At 40.7% G+C, this 15,393-nt stretch overlaps 1 protein-coding gene and 1 long non-coding RNA gene across 9 annotated transcripts in view; both read right to left on the reverse strand.

Annotated features, from left to right (window-relative positions):
* LOC146525131 (uncharacterized) overlaps positions 1-15,393 on the reverse strand; it is a 286,848-nt gene that overhangs the window by 99,385 nt on the left and 172,070 nt on the right. The gene's annotated exons all lie outside the window — the stretch shown is intronic.
* The window catches only part of LOC146525132 (serine/threonine-protein kinase BRSK2-like), a 168,261-nt gene that overhangs the window by 63,937 nt on the left and 88,931 nt on the right, over positions 1-15,393 (reverse strand). The window lies entirely within an intron of this gene.

Consider the following 15,393-nt stretch of genomic DNA (forward strand, 5'->3'; position numbering starts at 1 on the left):
TTTAATGGTAGTTTGATTTATTGCAGTTTTAGACAGAAGATCCAAATCCAGTTTATTTATATAGCACGTTTAAAAACAAAAGGTTTGCCCAAAGTGCTGTACAGAAACAAAAGATACAACCACTGACACTCACAGAAAACATAATAAAACACATAGAAACCACATCAACTCAAGCCAGTCTGAACGCTAAAAAGGTTTTCAAAAGCATTTTAACAGGAAACGAAGATGCTGGTCTAATATTTAAAGGCAGCGTATTCCAAAGTTTTGGGGTCATAACCAGAGATGGGCAGTAACGCGTTACAAGTAACGCATTACTGTAATCCGATTACTTTTTCAAGTAACGAGTAAAGTAAGGGATTACTATTGCAAAAACGGTAATTAGATTACCGTTACTTTCCCGTAGGAACGCTGCGTTACTGCGTTACTAAAACCGTGATTTTTTTGCGAGAACGTCTCATGACAGTGACGTAAGCGAGTGCGACGTTCGTGACAACAGCTGTGTGCAGATCAACAATGGATAATATATCGAGTGCAGAGAGAGTATGAGCGTGCAGCGTTTAAAGCGTGGAAGTACTGACCTTACTTTGAGTTTGATTCCATAAAAAGTGACAAAAACATTAGCGTCCGTTGTGCGTGGGAAGAAAACTTCTTTTTACATTGAAAAACAACCCTAAACTTCCAAGCAAGCACCGAGTAGCTACGACGTAATGGGAAACTCACAGAGAAACTCGCGGATTCTTCCACTGACCGCAGCACACCTGCACCAGGGTAAACCTCCGCCTACCCCACTCCTGCTTTACAGGTGAAAATAGAGCAACAGGACCGCTAGTCTTTGACTTTATTTATTTTCTGCTGTGTTTTACTTGCATCTATTTGAAAGACTGAGTGTAAACACACAAAAAATTATTTTATGTGCTGGAATGTGCAGAAAATAGGTTTAAATGTTAAACTAATTTCTTCCAGTCAGAGAATGTTGCAGATAATTTAATTTTTGCTTGATGCATAAAGTCAAAAGATTAAAACTAATAAAACAAGTTTTAAAAAGAGACTTTTCCATTTGATTACATTTTGTATGATGATTATGTAGAAAAAGTAGAATTGGGCTGAAAGATCTATCACTTTATCACCTATTCAGGTTGTAAATCGTGTTTTTAAAAAGTAACTAAGTAACTAAGTAATTAATTACTTTTGAAAATAAGTAATCAGTAAAGTAACGGGATTACTTTTTGGGGGAAGTAATCAGTAATTAGTTACTGATTACTTTTTTCAAGTAACTTGACCAACACTGGTCATAACTGAAAAGGCTCGTTCTCCTCTACGCTTAAGCCTTGATTTTGGGACAACCAACAGCAGCTGGTCAGCTGATCTGAGGCTCCGTGAAGGAATATAAGGCTGAAGTAACTCGGGTATGGGGGAGCGAGACCATTAAGGCATTTATAAACCAGTGTTAGGACTTTGAAATTAATTCTGTGATGAACAGGAAGCCAACGAAGAGAAGACAGGACAGGTGTTACATGTTCATAGCTGCGGGTACCAGTTAAGAGGCGGCAGCAGCATTTTGAATGAGCTGAAGACGAGCAAGAGATCGTTGGCTGACTCCAAAAAACAGCATTACAGTAGCCGTGTTGAAATAAAGGCATCTATTACCTTCTCCATGTCACCAAAAACACACAAAAAACACTCATTGCATAAAAGTTACACATCGATCTGGACGTCCACGTGGCACACAGATTCCTTACCTTCTGGAGGCGACTGCTGTCGTATAAATAAAACTGAACTGAACTGTGAGACAGCTCAGTGTGTCACACTCTGACTTGATTACACTGTGGGACACTGTGGGCGCCTGACCTGTACAACAACTGGTGATCAGCTGTCTCGTCCCGTCTGTCGAGGCAGGTGGCCGTCCCTCCCCGAGCCTGGTTATTCCTGTTAAAAAGGAGTTTTTCCTCGCCACTGTCACCAAGTGCTTCCTTAAAGGGGAGCTGCTTGATTGTTGCCGTTTTGAGTGTTGAAGTCAGCGGGGATCTACACCACACCACTGACATCTATTGATTGCAGAGTCTCATCACTGCTGTGCTTTAAGCAGGAGAACACATAAATGCCATCAGTCCGTCATCACTCACTCTGTCCTCACGACACGCTTCCTGCTCTTTATGTGTCAACAGGCCGGCCTGAGATGGGAGCGATCCTCTGGTGTTCCTGCTTAGGGTGATGTGACAGGTGTGAGAGTTTCTATCAAAGCTCGGTCACAGTGAGCTGTGCTGGCTGCAGCAAACAAATAAGAGAAGAATTTCCTTTCATCTTTGGAGTATTTGTTTCCCCGACCACGCCAGCCTTTCTTCTCGTTAACCTGCAACTGTTCTCCCAAAGCCGGTGAGAGAGGCGACGCATTTCTTTATATCATCGGGTTAATTTTCAGGGTTAAATCCATCTCTGTTGGCTGCCAAGGCAAAAATCATTTGATTTTAATCCTTCTGATATAAGAAATTTAAGCTGCATTAACAGAAAATAATAATATTGATCATTTTGCCCTCCCTCTAATCATCACTGTTTCAACAGACACCCTTGCAACATGTCTGTGTGGTCGAGGTTGAAACGGGAGGCAGTACTCAGTGTGTTTTATGCTCGGTCTCTCTCAGCCCTCAAAGCAAACTAAAAATAATTATAAACCTTTTTCAGTTTTTGCACAAATGCAAATAGAGACCAATGAAGCAAACTCAAGTGAGACCAGCTCTCCAAAACACAAACTGTCCATGAGTTTAATTAAATGGCTTTTCAGAATAGCAGGCGAGCTGCTGTCATATTTGGAAGTCAAGATTAGTAAAGAGAAATATCCATGTCAACAGTAACACTGAAAGAATCTGCAAAAATGCTGACATGATAAGGTTAAAATCAGCTGTAGAGCAGTTACTATTGGTGTGCAGTACAGAGCTTTACTGTGTGATGGTGAAAAACAAAAAACAACAGGCTAGCGGTCAGATGCACTCGGATTACAAAGTTAAGAAATGAGAGAATAAAGGTTCTTTTTCCCGCTGGACAATGTTCTGGTCACGAAGTGTTAAATGTAAAAACTTTTCCTCACAATGGTCACATGGTCTGTGGAAGATAATATAAAATGCAATCAAGTTTTTCTACATTTATTTGCATTTCCAATAAAAAAGAAAAAAAGAAAGAAAATGAAAAACAAATCTTACTTCATATCTGAAGCTGCCTGCGTTGTCAATACTGGTAACTGTCATGTTCTGGGTCTGAGTTTCTTATGTTTTGGTTTATTTTTGCATTATGGATTATTTTCTGTGCTTTGTTGATTATTATTAGAATTCTTTGTTTCTGTTTTTTTAGGGTTTGTGTCTTATGTTTAGTGCAGGTTCACTTCTGTGTCTGGTCTGCGTCTTTGTGAAGGGGTTTCCTGTTTTATTGTGAAGGTCTGTGTCTCATGTGAGTGTATTCAGTTCGTCTCCCTTGTCTTGTCTTGTCAATTACTTCCAGCTGTGTTCCTCCCTGTTTTCTTCTGTGTGTATTTAAGGCTACGTCCACACGTACACGGGTATTTTTGAAAATGGAGATTTTCCGTTTTCGTTTAAAAAAAATAATCCCGTCCACACGTAAAGGCAGAAATGAAGGAAAACGCTGCTAGGAACATGCCAAAGCAGCAGGTGGCGCTATATTTCTAACCGTGCAGAAATGTTGGCCAATCAGAAGTCTAGAAGCCTCGGTGGGAAAAAGTAAACAAAGCTGGGGCATAGAAGCAGAACCGAGTCGTATGTGTGGAGGGACAGTAACTGTGTGTGTATATGTAAGCATCTAAACACTGCAGAGACAATTAACAGTAACAGTATTGTAGAAATTCATTTCACCGAAACAATAATGTGGCGCACAGTGTGACGTCAAAAAAGGTACACATCTTTGATGCTGCTTTTTCTACGTTTTCTCCGTTTTTCTCGTCCACACGTAAATGCAAAAACTGAGTTTTCAAAAATATCCACCCTGGCCGGAGGTTTTAAAATCTCCGTTTTCAGTGACCGAAAACGCCGTTTACGTGTGGACGAAAGGTGCAAACGCATAGAAAAATCTGCGTTTTCAAAAATACCCGGGTACGTGTGGACATAGCCTAAGTTGTGTCTACTGGTGCACTGGTTGCTGGTCTGTCTGGGAATCTACTGTGTGTTCTCACTGCTATCAACCTCCATATGCCTCTGCTGACTCATGTTCGTGTTCTGGTTTGCTGTTTAGTAGTTTAGTTTTGTCCCAGTATAGTTTAGCTTTAGCTCTGTTTTGCCATTTTTCCCCTTGTGTTTTATGTTACAATAAACCACCTTCACGTGGATCCTCATTTATTTCTCCCACACGGCTCACTCCTTTCGCTGTGACAGAGCTGGAAGTTCAGGAATTGTGTGGAAAATATGCAATTTGCAATGCCAACGTTCAAAAATCTTGCCTGCAGGCAGTGTTGAGGAGTAATGGAGTACATGTACCAGCGTTACGTATTTAAAACACAAAATATGAGGGCGACCGTGGCTCAAGAGTTGGGAGTTCGCCTTGTAATCGGAAGGTTGCCGGTTCGAGCCCCGGCTCGGACAGTCTCAGTCGTTGTGTCCTTGGGCGAGACACTTCACCTACCGCCTACTGGTGTTGGCCAGAATGGCGCCTCTGTCAGTGCGCCCCAGGGTGGCTGTGGCTACAATGTAGCTTGCCTCCACCAGTGTGTGAATGTGTGTGTGAACGGGTGTGTAAAGCGCTTTGGGGTCCCTACGCGGGACTAGTAAAAGCGCTATACAAATACAGGCCATTTACCATTTATCTGTATTCTGTTACCGCTTAAATAAGTTATAATTAGTTACTTTGTTGAAATGTCCTGTTTCATATGTTAGCCTATCTCCTCCCTAATCGTGGTAATTCCACACATTGCCAGAAACCCAAACAAAACATATAAGCAGCTCTAATGTAAGCGTCCTGCTAATGTTGGTGGCGGTTAACCCTAATCTTACTGCAAATGTTTTGTTGTCGTCATCTCATCGATTTGTCTGTGCAACAATCAGCCATTAAAACTACCAGGATTAAATATTGTGTGCTTCTCGTAACAGCTCTGACCAGTTGGAGCGTGAATGAAGCCAGGAGCTCTGGGGTTCTCCCGGGAACTTGTTCTGACAAATTCTCCATCAGATCCTTTCCGTTGTCAGGGATATGGAGAGAGGTCCCAGTGGATCAGGCTTGTCCTGGCACATGATGATTGTTTGGATTGCTATCTGATGTGTTGGGCGGCCAATGCCATGAATTGTTGTTCGTCAGTCTAGTTGCACTTTCCCACAGGACAGTGTAAATGCCACCATTGTGCTTAGTTTGCAACAATGTTCAGGTAGGAGGTGCACGTCTTGGTGTTATACCTTTCACTGGTCAGTATTTGTAACATTATGGCGATGCAATCTATGGTCAGCACACTTCAGGTAACGAGGTGTGCATGTTCCCACCTCCCACAAGCGCTCTCAAAGCAGGATGGCTGCAGGTGCAGCACATCAGCCCAGCCTCCTGCTATCACATCTAATTAGCCTCATTTTCATCTCCTCACACAATCGTGCACACACTGTAGCATGGCAGAGGCTAATTAAACTCATGTACAAGACAAACAGACGTTGAACCCCGGCCGTCCCCGTGCGAGCTACGACGCTGACATTTATTAAGCTCGATTACGACCCATATGGTTTTTTAATGTGCGGTAATAAAGTGTGAAGGCACGTAGATGGGCTGGGGGTGGGGTGGGAGTAAAAGCGAGCGGCAGCACAGGTGAAACGCTGTTACTCTGATCACGTCGGAGACTAGTCTATCCTTCAACCACCATCTCTGCTCAACTTAATTAACTTTGCCTCATCCTCTCTATTGAGGTCTCCAGCTTTGCTCAGTGTCATCAAAAAGGCATTAGCATATCAGCTTTTATCAAGTTAGAGCATGCATAATGCAGCCTATAAGACACAAAGAAGTGTCGGCTTTAAATTGAATTAACATTAATGATGCATTAATGTAAAGCCATTATAGCTTTAGAACACATTCATATCTTGGACACTGTCAGTCAGAGATGGAGCATCTCTAAGCTGAACCCTTAAAAGTCGTTTTCAAGCCTTATCTTTATCTGAAAGACAGAATTTATAATAATTTATAAAAATATGTTGCTGTTGGTATTTCTAACAACCTCTTCTGCTCATTTAAAGCTCTGGATTTTTATTCTGGGACCTGAGCTTTCCATGACTCATCGTTCAAAAATAGTCGCTGTGTATCACACACTGGGCCTTGATGCAGGCTGACAGTGGCTTTAGCTCCTCCTTCTTTAATGCTACTCTTTGAACCAACTTTATTCGTCTTGGCTGTTTCTCATAAGCAGGTTTGATGAGCTGGGCTTCTGTTGTCAGAGGTGTCTGTGCTCTCAATGACATCATATAGTAGAAAAATAAAGATGCAGGGATGACTTGAGCACTGACCACATTTTTTTCTGGCAGCCCAACTGCTTCTTTATTTAAAATCTCAAGAGGTTCATACTACATACTACTGAGTAGAGATGGCACGATACCACTTTTTATGTCCGATACCGATATCATAAATTTGGATATCGGCCGATACCGATATGAATCCGATATAGTGTTTTTTAATCAATAAAACTGTTTTTTAATATCTTGCTGCATTTTGTATAAGTTCATACTCAAGTTTAAATAAACAACAACACTAAAGCTATTCTGTTATACCTGTATGTAAAAAATACACTGCACCAAAAATATTTAATAGTTCAGCAAAACTGATCAATCTAATAAACTTAAACCTGCTCCATCCTCCCTATTCTGGTATTTTAAAGATTAAGAAACCTAACTAATAGGGTTGCAAACTCCCAGCAAAAAAATAGGGAACCACCCCCCACCCTCCACCTTATGATGCTTAACTGACATAATCAACTTTAATTTGATGCAGTGTGAAAAAAAATGCACAGAAATAAATTATTTTTCAAGAATAATTAAATAGATTCAACATCTTTCTTCAGCAGAACTGCAGACTGCACAGATGGTATCTTCCCAAAGGAAAAAGTACTACAGCTTACTAGGATATATTAGACTTAACAGTTACTATATACAGTAATGGACTTCTATACATCAGATGAAAACTTTGGGTGTAAGATTCAGATAATTATTTATTAAAAGCTCGACATTTTAAATGAGAATAAGAAAGAAAAGTATGTCTTTGTGCCCCCTTTTCCCTGTTCATGCCCTATCGGCCCCCCTGGCTAAACTTTGCTAGATCCGCCCCTGCACAGTTACCAGCCGTCAGCTGCGTAGAAAAAGATCCTGGTGTAGAAAGTAATATTAAATAAATTCTAACAAACAAGAGAGACGGACTCGCGACAGAAAAGCCGATCAGCTGATCATTGATCAATTTCATGATTGAAGTAGCAGCAGGAGAGAGAGAGAGGCAGTCGCTCCATATATCGGTTGTTAAGCTTAACGTGGGAATGCTTTACAAACATTCAGAGATGAACTTACACACTTGCTTTACTTCTCTCTGGGAAAACTTCCTCGGAGATGAAATGCCGGTTTGGTAGCGAGGCTACAAATACACACAGCCGCTCTATCACGTGACCACACTGCTGCGACGTGCTACGGTTATGAGGCGAGTTACGCCATGTCGCAAATTTTGTGAGGTGCTTTTTTGATATTTAACGGATCGGATTACATTTTTTATTTCTCTCCGATATCCGATCCAGTAATTTACGTCAGTATCGGTCCGATACCGATACGTAATATCAGATCGGTCCATCTCTAATACTGATTCATTAGGGGCTCAGAGCTCCTGACTGATGCCAACTTCCTCCTCCAGTTGACGCCTCCACACCTGATACTCTTAATGAATTATCAGCACTGCTGCTTCCAAATCTCTATTTAACTGAAACATGATGCAGGGCTGAGGGGCACAAGTGGCAATAGATTGGAACATTTACTCGGTAATCAAACCGCCATCTGTTGCTATGATGTCTCGGTGATCTTGAGAGAAAAGCCCAGTCCACTCCAGTATCCAATCACAATCCCACAATCAAACCGCTAGTCCTGACGATGACTGTTTTGTGTGAACCAACAGAAGAGAACAATGAAGCAGTTTATGAAGCAATGCAGATGTATAGAGTGGTGATACAAATACATCACAAATATATCTAATGTGAAGAAAAGGAAAAACAAAAGCAACAAGATAAAAGGGAAAGAATGCAGAAAAAATGGAAAGGAAGCGGGAAAAGATCGGAATGGAGGAGGAAAGAAAAGAAGAGTAAAAAGTAAAAAATAACAAATAAAGTCAGAGGAGATGTCTGCATCTCAGTGATCACCAGGGAGCGTCTCTGCTGCCAGAGCTGCTGGATAACTATCAGGCGGTGTGCCCAGTTGTTTCCCTGCAGACATCTTCGTGATAAGTGAGACGAAGCCAGCAGCCTTCACAGCCTCCTCACTGTGCAGCGGCATCAATCAGAATACATGAGCAACAATCATGCGGAGCGCGGGCTGGCTGATGTGACAGTGAGCGGATGAAGGTCAGTGGTTAATCACAGTTAAAGGGTAGACGCTGTCCTATGTGGAGGACTACAGTCAGAACAATTCCACGTATCTGCTGTCCGCTCCGTCGCTGCCGTGTCACTCGAGAGGTTCAGTCATTCTGAATGATGACAGGCTAAAGGTCGCGCAGGTACAAAAGCACCATCACAGTAAAAGAGCCTAATTTACCCAAAAATGTTTGGTCTTCACTTCTTAAGATGCAATTTTTGTTGTAATTCAAATCTCTAAAAATAGCTTTTCTTACTTACCGACATAAGACAGACGGGAGAATCTGACATACACATAAACTGTTATATGAATTCACGAGCATTTCTATCAATATTACCTAAAGATGACTTTGTTTTGTACCACTTGCACTGGCCAGCACCATCTCCAGGTCAGACAAACTTAGTTTCCTTGTTTCTTAACAACTAATATATTCGTTCTCTTATATTTAATATAACCACACTACGGACGGACAAGCGCTTGTTTTTATGCGTTGTCATTAGCAACAACAACAGTAAAACCATTGCATGTCTGCTTGTTTATTTTCCACATAAACCTTTCACAATAAAGCTCAAGATCCTGTTGAGACTTTTCAAAATAAACTGAATCACGTGAAAGAGCAGATTATTTACGGATGAGAAGCAAAAACAGCCGCCAGGTGCTAAAAAATAAACCTCAGACTCAAACGTTAGAACAGCCTTTTCCCCGCAGCACGCCGTGTAATAAATACTCACAAAGAAAACGGCGGCCGTTACAACTTATGTCTAAAAATGTATCGTTTCATGCATCAGTTAAAACACTCGACTCCAACTACATGACGCGCAGCTGGAAACACTTCACGCAAGTCGAGCTGCCCGAGATTCACAGAATTTACAGAAACATTTACTGTAACATTTTTGTGATTTATATCGTTATCGGACGATAGATGTCTTAATATCGGGACATGAGATTTTGGCACAGCCCTATCCACCATCACTATCCATAGTTCATCAAGGCAGTGACACAGAAAGACAAAAAGACACCTTATGCATAATGGTGACATTCAGAAATGGCATAATATGTTGTCTATGAATGAGATTATTTTCATTATTTGGGAGAGAACCAGTGGTTAGAGCTATAACAGCCAAATCCAAGTTATCAAACTAATTACATGATTGATAAGGAGTTGTGAAAAGTGCATTCGTTTGGCCGGGATCATATCATCTAAAATGTCAGACACTTATTTTCAGCTGTGAAGTTTTCAGTTCCCTTTGAAAATGTTGGGTCGGGCTTGAGCGGACTTTTAGGTGACATACGGGAAGAATAAGGTTCATGCCCTTACATTAAAAACAAACAAACAAACGTTAAAACTGTTCAAGAAAGGCCCAGTTAGCCTACTCCCAGACTGAAGAAATAATAGTGAATAAAGTAAGAATAATTACAATCATCTTCTTCATATAAAACATACCCCAAAGCCCTCACACTTTCTTTTTTCTCCTTTTTTGTTTTCCTTTTAATTTCGGGGGGCATTTTGGTCCCAATGCAAAAGGTGAGCCACTGACTTATCAGACCCCACAAGTATGGTAAAACAAGCCTAACACACACACACGCAACAGCGGCTGTGTGCAGAATAAACACACTTTAAGACAGCATTGACACCATTAACACAACCAACCACACGTTGAGAAGATGAAATGAGTCCGGTCAGGCATGAGTTGGCCCAATTCAACCTCTGAGGAGGTTAGCCAACGATCCACTGCACTTCAGTGGAAAAAGAGATTTAATCCAACACACACACACAATCACCCTCCCTGTCCACATGCTGTTTCTGTATTTTCACGCTTACAACACGAGTGCTCCCACAGGACAAGAGTCAGCACATGAAGCAGAGACAGAAAAAGCACTTGGTAAAAATGTCTAAATTGTACGCTGCCATTGTTGATACCAGCTGGACCAGAGGATAGGCGATGGACTAAATGGATTAAACAGAATTAGCTGTAATGAACTGATTCAAATATCACCAAAACAACATCATTCTAAAGTGTCATTGCTACGTATTGTTGCAATGAATTGAACAACACATTCATGAAAGTTGCATTTTCAGGTGGTTCATTTATGGTTTTCCCCCCAAACACAATCGTTTCAGTGTAGCAAAGGCAATAGAGAAGTTGCTCAAAACAAATGAATCATATTTTATAAATTTGCAATGTCAATAAACTGTTTCTATTTCTAAAATCCTGGACCTTCACCCACTCTTCCCCATGCACCCAGAGGCAACAGCATAATCTCATGGACAAACATGACAGCAACATCATGTGACTGTTAAATATGCAAACAGGTGACAGTAATGTTAATGTGCCTTCAAACACCTCACCTTTACAACGTAGCAACATGTAATGACTATTTGTCTTCATTCATTCAATTTATATACACTGTTAAAAAATACAAGAAACAAGTTCAATCAGCATCGAGTCAAATTAACTTCTGAGATACTGACATGAGTCTTGTGTAAGGTGTTGATCTCTGAAGCATTGCTATAAATGTCAGGCTGCTCATCCCACCAGAACCATGCATTGGTGGTAGATATACACACTATAGCATCTTTGCATGAAGTGCATGTTAGTTCACAACAAAGGCCACTAAGGACTATGAGGTAGATATGGGAAAAGGTTGAGGGTGAAAAAGGACTGAGTTGACTGTTGATCAAGCACTAAATCCTAAAGTTGTCCTTTACATCTCAGTTATAATTCAACATTTTTTTGCAACCATGACCTCATCGGCTTAAATCACTTTTTGTTTTAAATGGTTTCAATTATTCCAGCTTATTACAAATTAGAGCAGGGCGATATGGCCAAAAATATTTAGCACGAAATATATATCTGAAAATTTGCGATAACGATATAACTGACAATATAATTGATGCGAGACAAAATACAACTCCACAACTTTACTAGCACAAAAAAACACCATCCATTTATTTTCACTTAAACAAGCAGCTGTTTTTTATGTGCATTAAAGCTATATAGAAATTTAACAGTGCAAATGCAAATTCCTTGCTGAAAGTTTAACCAAAAGGCATTTCCAGTAGAAATGGGCTGACATATCCTGAGCATAACCACATATAATATCCACTGAAGCTAAAAAGAGGTGCTTTGCAACATTAAACTGCAGTGTGCCAAATAAAAAAGTCAAATACGTATTTTTCGGACAATAAGGTGCACGGGATTATAAAACACATTAAGCAAAACAAAGCAGTCAGATAAATCAAACTTTACTCAACTAATTCTTCTTGCTTCCTCCACTTCTGTACCATTGATTCATTAATGCTGTATTCTATCAGAGCTGCTCTATTCCCATGTTGTTGCAGTATATTAATGACTAACCTCGTATTGTGGATGGATTATCTCAGTTGTTCTCCTGACTGAAGTTTGGTCCGTTTACAGCATCATGCCATGCGATTGCATTTGTCCCTAACCATCAGGAACCCTCACGTTAACTTTTAACTTTTATTGAGTGGAAAAGTGTTAGCGTTCATCCTCCAGCTTCACTGTTTATGTTATGCTAACATAGCTGTGTCGCTAGCGATCACGTAGCACATCATTATATACCAGCTAACCCAACTTCAGTAACCTTACAAACGTGACTGCTGTTTGGTTTTCTGTCTTCATTTATGTTGGAAGTGATAGCAGAGCTGTACGTTTGAATTTTTTCAGAAATCTCTCAGTCAGAACATGCTATATCATGCTTAGGTAACTAGCGAAACTAGCGAGCTAACTTCTGCTAGCTTCCTGCTAACTTCTAACTCCGTTAAATGTAATAATTCTGTTTTCATGGATGCCTGGATGTTAAACTTCATAGTTACACCTGGTAAAGCAGCAACGCTGATCATTTTATTAAAGATGAAATAATTTAGACCGTTTTTAACTCTCAGTGATGCTGCTGTGTTCGCTTGACTTCGGGACCTGAGGGAGTTTAGGACCCAGATTACTCCCAGATTTAAGAGCACCTTAGTCCAACAAATACGGCAATAACGACGGCCCGCTTGCATGTTCTACAAAAAATGTGCTTTGTTGTGTATCTGACGGACAAACACCAAACCAGTTCCACATCAGTGAAGTGGCAGCATTTTTACAAACCAAATCTGGTTCATGTTTCACTCAACAATCAGCCATGTGCGTATGAAAACAAAGGCACTGCGCATGCGCGTTTTACCCATATTCTATCGTGATATTTCATTTTCTTATCGTTGCCTAACATTGTACCGGTATTACCGTACAGCCCCATTACAAATGTCTATTTAGTTTCTGTTTTTATTTAACTTATTTTCTTGCTTTTAAAACATAAAAATATTATTATATTTTCAATAATTAAATTTGCACAGTTTTCCTGAGGGAATGCAGGCTCTCATTCTAGATTACGTTGGGTGAAAAGTATGGACTCTGCACAGATTACCAGGCCCACCACAAAGACAGATGACCATGTCACATCTATGGTCAATTTATATAATCCAAACTTGTTGGGGTGCAGTAGGTACGGATATGGCAGCTAGTCAATAAGCCCAGAGGACCAGAACCGACCTTCTAAAAGCACGACAATGAAAATGCACAGTAATTTAGCAGTATACTTCTAGAGCTTGATTACTAAACATGGAATAACTTTAATGTGTGATTTTAAAAGGTTTCTTAACCATGAACCCTGTCAGGATGATCTTTAAACCAACAAAAAGGGATTTTTTTTTTGTTAATTAAATTGCCCTGTATGTGACCTGTGTGACCCAAGCACAGTTTAACGCTCCTGCATTTCACATGCAGGAGTGTCACTGGCCAATAAGCACGCAGTTTCACGGTCAGATCCAACATCCAAACACAAAGATGACAGTGATGGAAGGGTTCATCTTCAAAATGATATTTCAGAAACCAGCAGCAACATCCATCTTATATACTGTGTATGGCACACACTTCAGGGGGATGACCGGTTTATTAAAATGTGATTAACAGTTTGCTGCTAAATCCGATTTACAATCACCAACCTAACCTAAGATCCAAGTCTTTGGACTTTGGGATGAAACCTTTGGAAGAACAGGAAGAACATGAGCTCAAACAGAAAGGCTAGCCACAAAGTTTCAACTGGAAGCCATTTTTTTTTCTGGGAGGTGACAGTGCTAACCGTTGTACCACCACGCCATCACTTGATTGGCTAGTTAATTAGTCTCTGAAAGGTTGAAAGTGGAGCACCTGGAGGAGACCAGTGCAAGGAACTACAACAGGGACTACTCGGTCCCCGAGCTATTCAGCTGCTTATCAAACATTTTGTACTCACCAAGCATATAAAGTTAACTATTTGTCGGCCTCTGTAGTAGTATGGCACCATCACTGTCCTCTAGAGTCAGATGACTTTCACTAGTCCAGATGCTGACTAACAGACACCATCCCCGCAAGGGAAGCAGGTTGAGTCCTGTATAATTCACACAGCCTTAAAATACACCGCGATCTCTGTAGACTACTGCTGCCAGTAACCTCGCCCTTTTCTCTCATATTGGTGTGTTTAGTAAAGCCAGTGGAAATTCTTTCAACTTTATCAGTCATGGATAAAAATCTGAGATGACAAAAAGAAAACAAAATGTATTTATATGGAAATGATTTGGGTGATCTGGCGTCTAACGACGAACAAGGGAAATGTAAATGTGTCTTGTACGGTGAACAAAAGAGACGTTCGTGTGCAAAACCTCGACAGAATAAATCCAATGCTTCGCTAAGTTTGGAGCAAAGGAAAGGAGAGACACAAAAAAAGGGAACCTGCAGCACATCTGAAAATGTCAAACAAAATGGGACGAGATGGGGTCTCTTCAAAATGCCAACGGAAGCAGGAGGAGCGGCGCCTCGGTGATGCTTTCAACATGCACCTCCTTCAAATCCCATCTGGGTTTGGTACTATATTTTTAGGTGGCTGGTTAAATTTTGTTGTGCGAGAACGCAACGGTTATAACTTGAGCCAATAGCTGCCTGTTGCCATGACAACAGGGCCTCGGCTTCTTCTGAAATAAAGCCGAGGCGCGAAAGATTAGAGAAAGCTACAGGGGCAACCCCCAGACAGACAGAGGAGGGAATGGCTGGCAGTGAACACAACCATGTCAGCATTAAAACATGTTAAAAACACAACAGCCTTAATAAACACAGAGTAGTTTGGACCTGGAAGCAGGGTTCATCACATCATCTCGGTATAAAGAATAATAATCATAAATATAGAAGAAATGTCAGCAGGAAAGAGGTTGATGAAAGTACCGAGAGGGACACGATGTGACAAACACAAAACAAAAACAACAAGACTGACGAGGGAAAAAAGGCCCAACGCTTTTTTTCTCCTATCAGCTGGGACTGCAAATAAAACTCCACGACATGACCGCACAGTTTTTAATATGTGACCACACACAAGCATAAATGTGGGCAGCGACGTCTGACAATTAGATAGGTGCAAAACCTCCCCACAGAAGTAAAGTACTAAATTCGCCTTCATTGTACAGAGAGGGGACGGAGAAAGCACATGAGAAACTGAGGTTTTTATATTTGAAATGTAGAGAGAAATGCACTGTACCTGCATTATGTTCTGGTCTATTTCCTGCTCCTGTGGGTGTCTAAAGTGAATATTTGCCAATAGCAGCTTTGCAAAAAAGTAGTTATAGAAATCTAAGGACTTTTCTAAGGACATTTTCATGTTGTAAGAATTACCACAAAAAATCTGGAAAACATGCAATGCTAAATATTATTCACATAGAAAAAAGAACAGTGCATCAAACTCCTAACTCCTGTACATGGGACAATGCACTCATGACAGACAAGACACGGCCAATGATTTTGCT

Source organism: Neolamprologus multifasciatus, chromosome 1 (assembly GCF_963576455.1).
Source record: "Neolamprologus multifasciatus chromosome 1, fNeoMul1.2, whole genome shotgun sequence".
NCBI classification, from domain to species: domain Eukaryota; kingdom Metazoa; phylum Chordata; class Actinopteri; order Cichliformes; family Cichlidae; genus Neolamprologus; species Neolamprologus multifasciatus.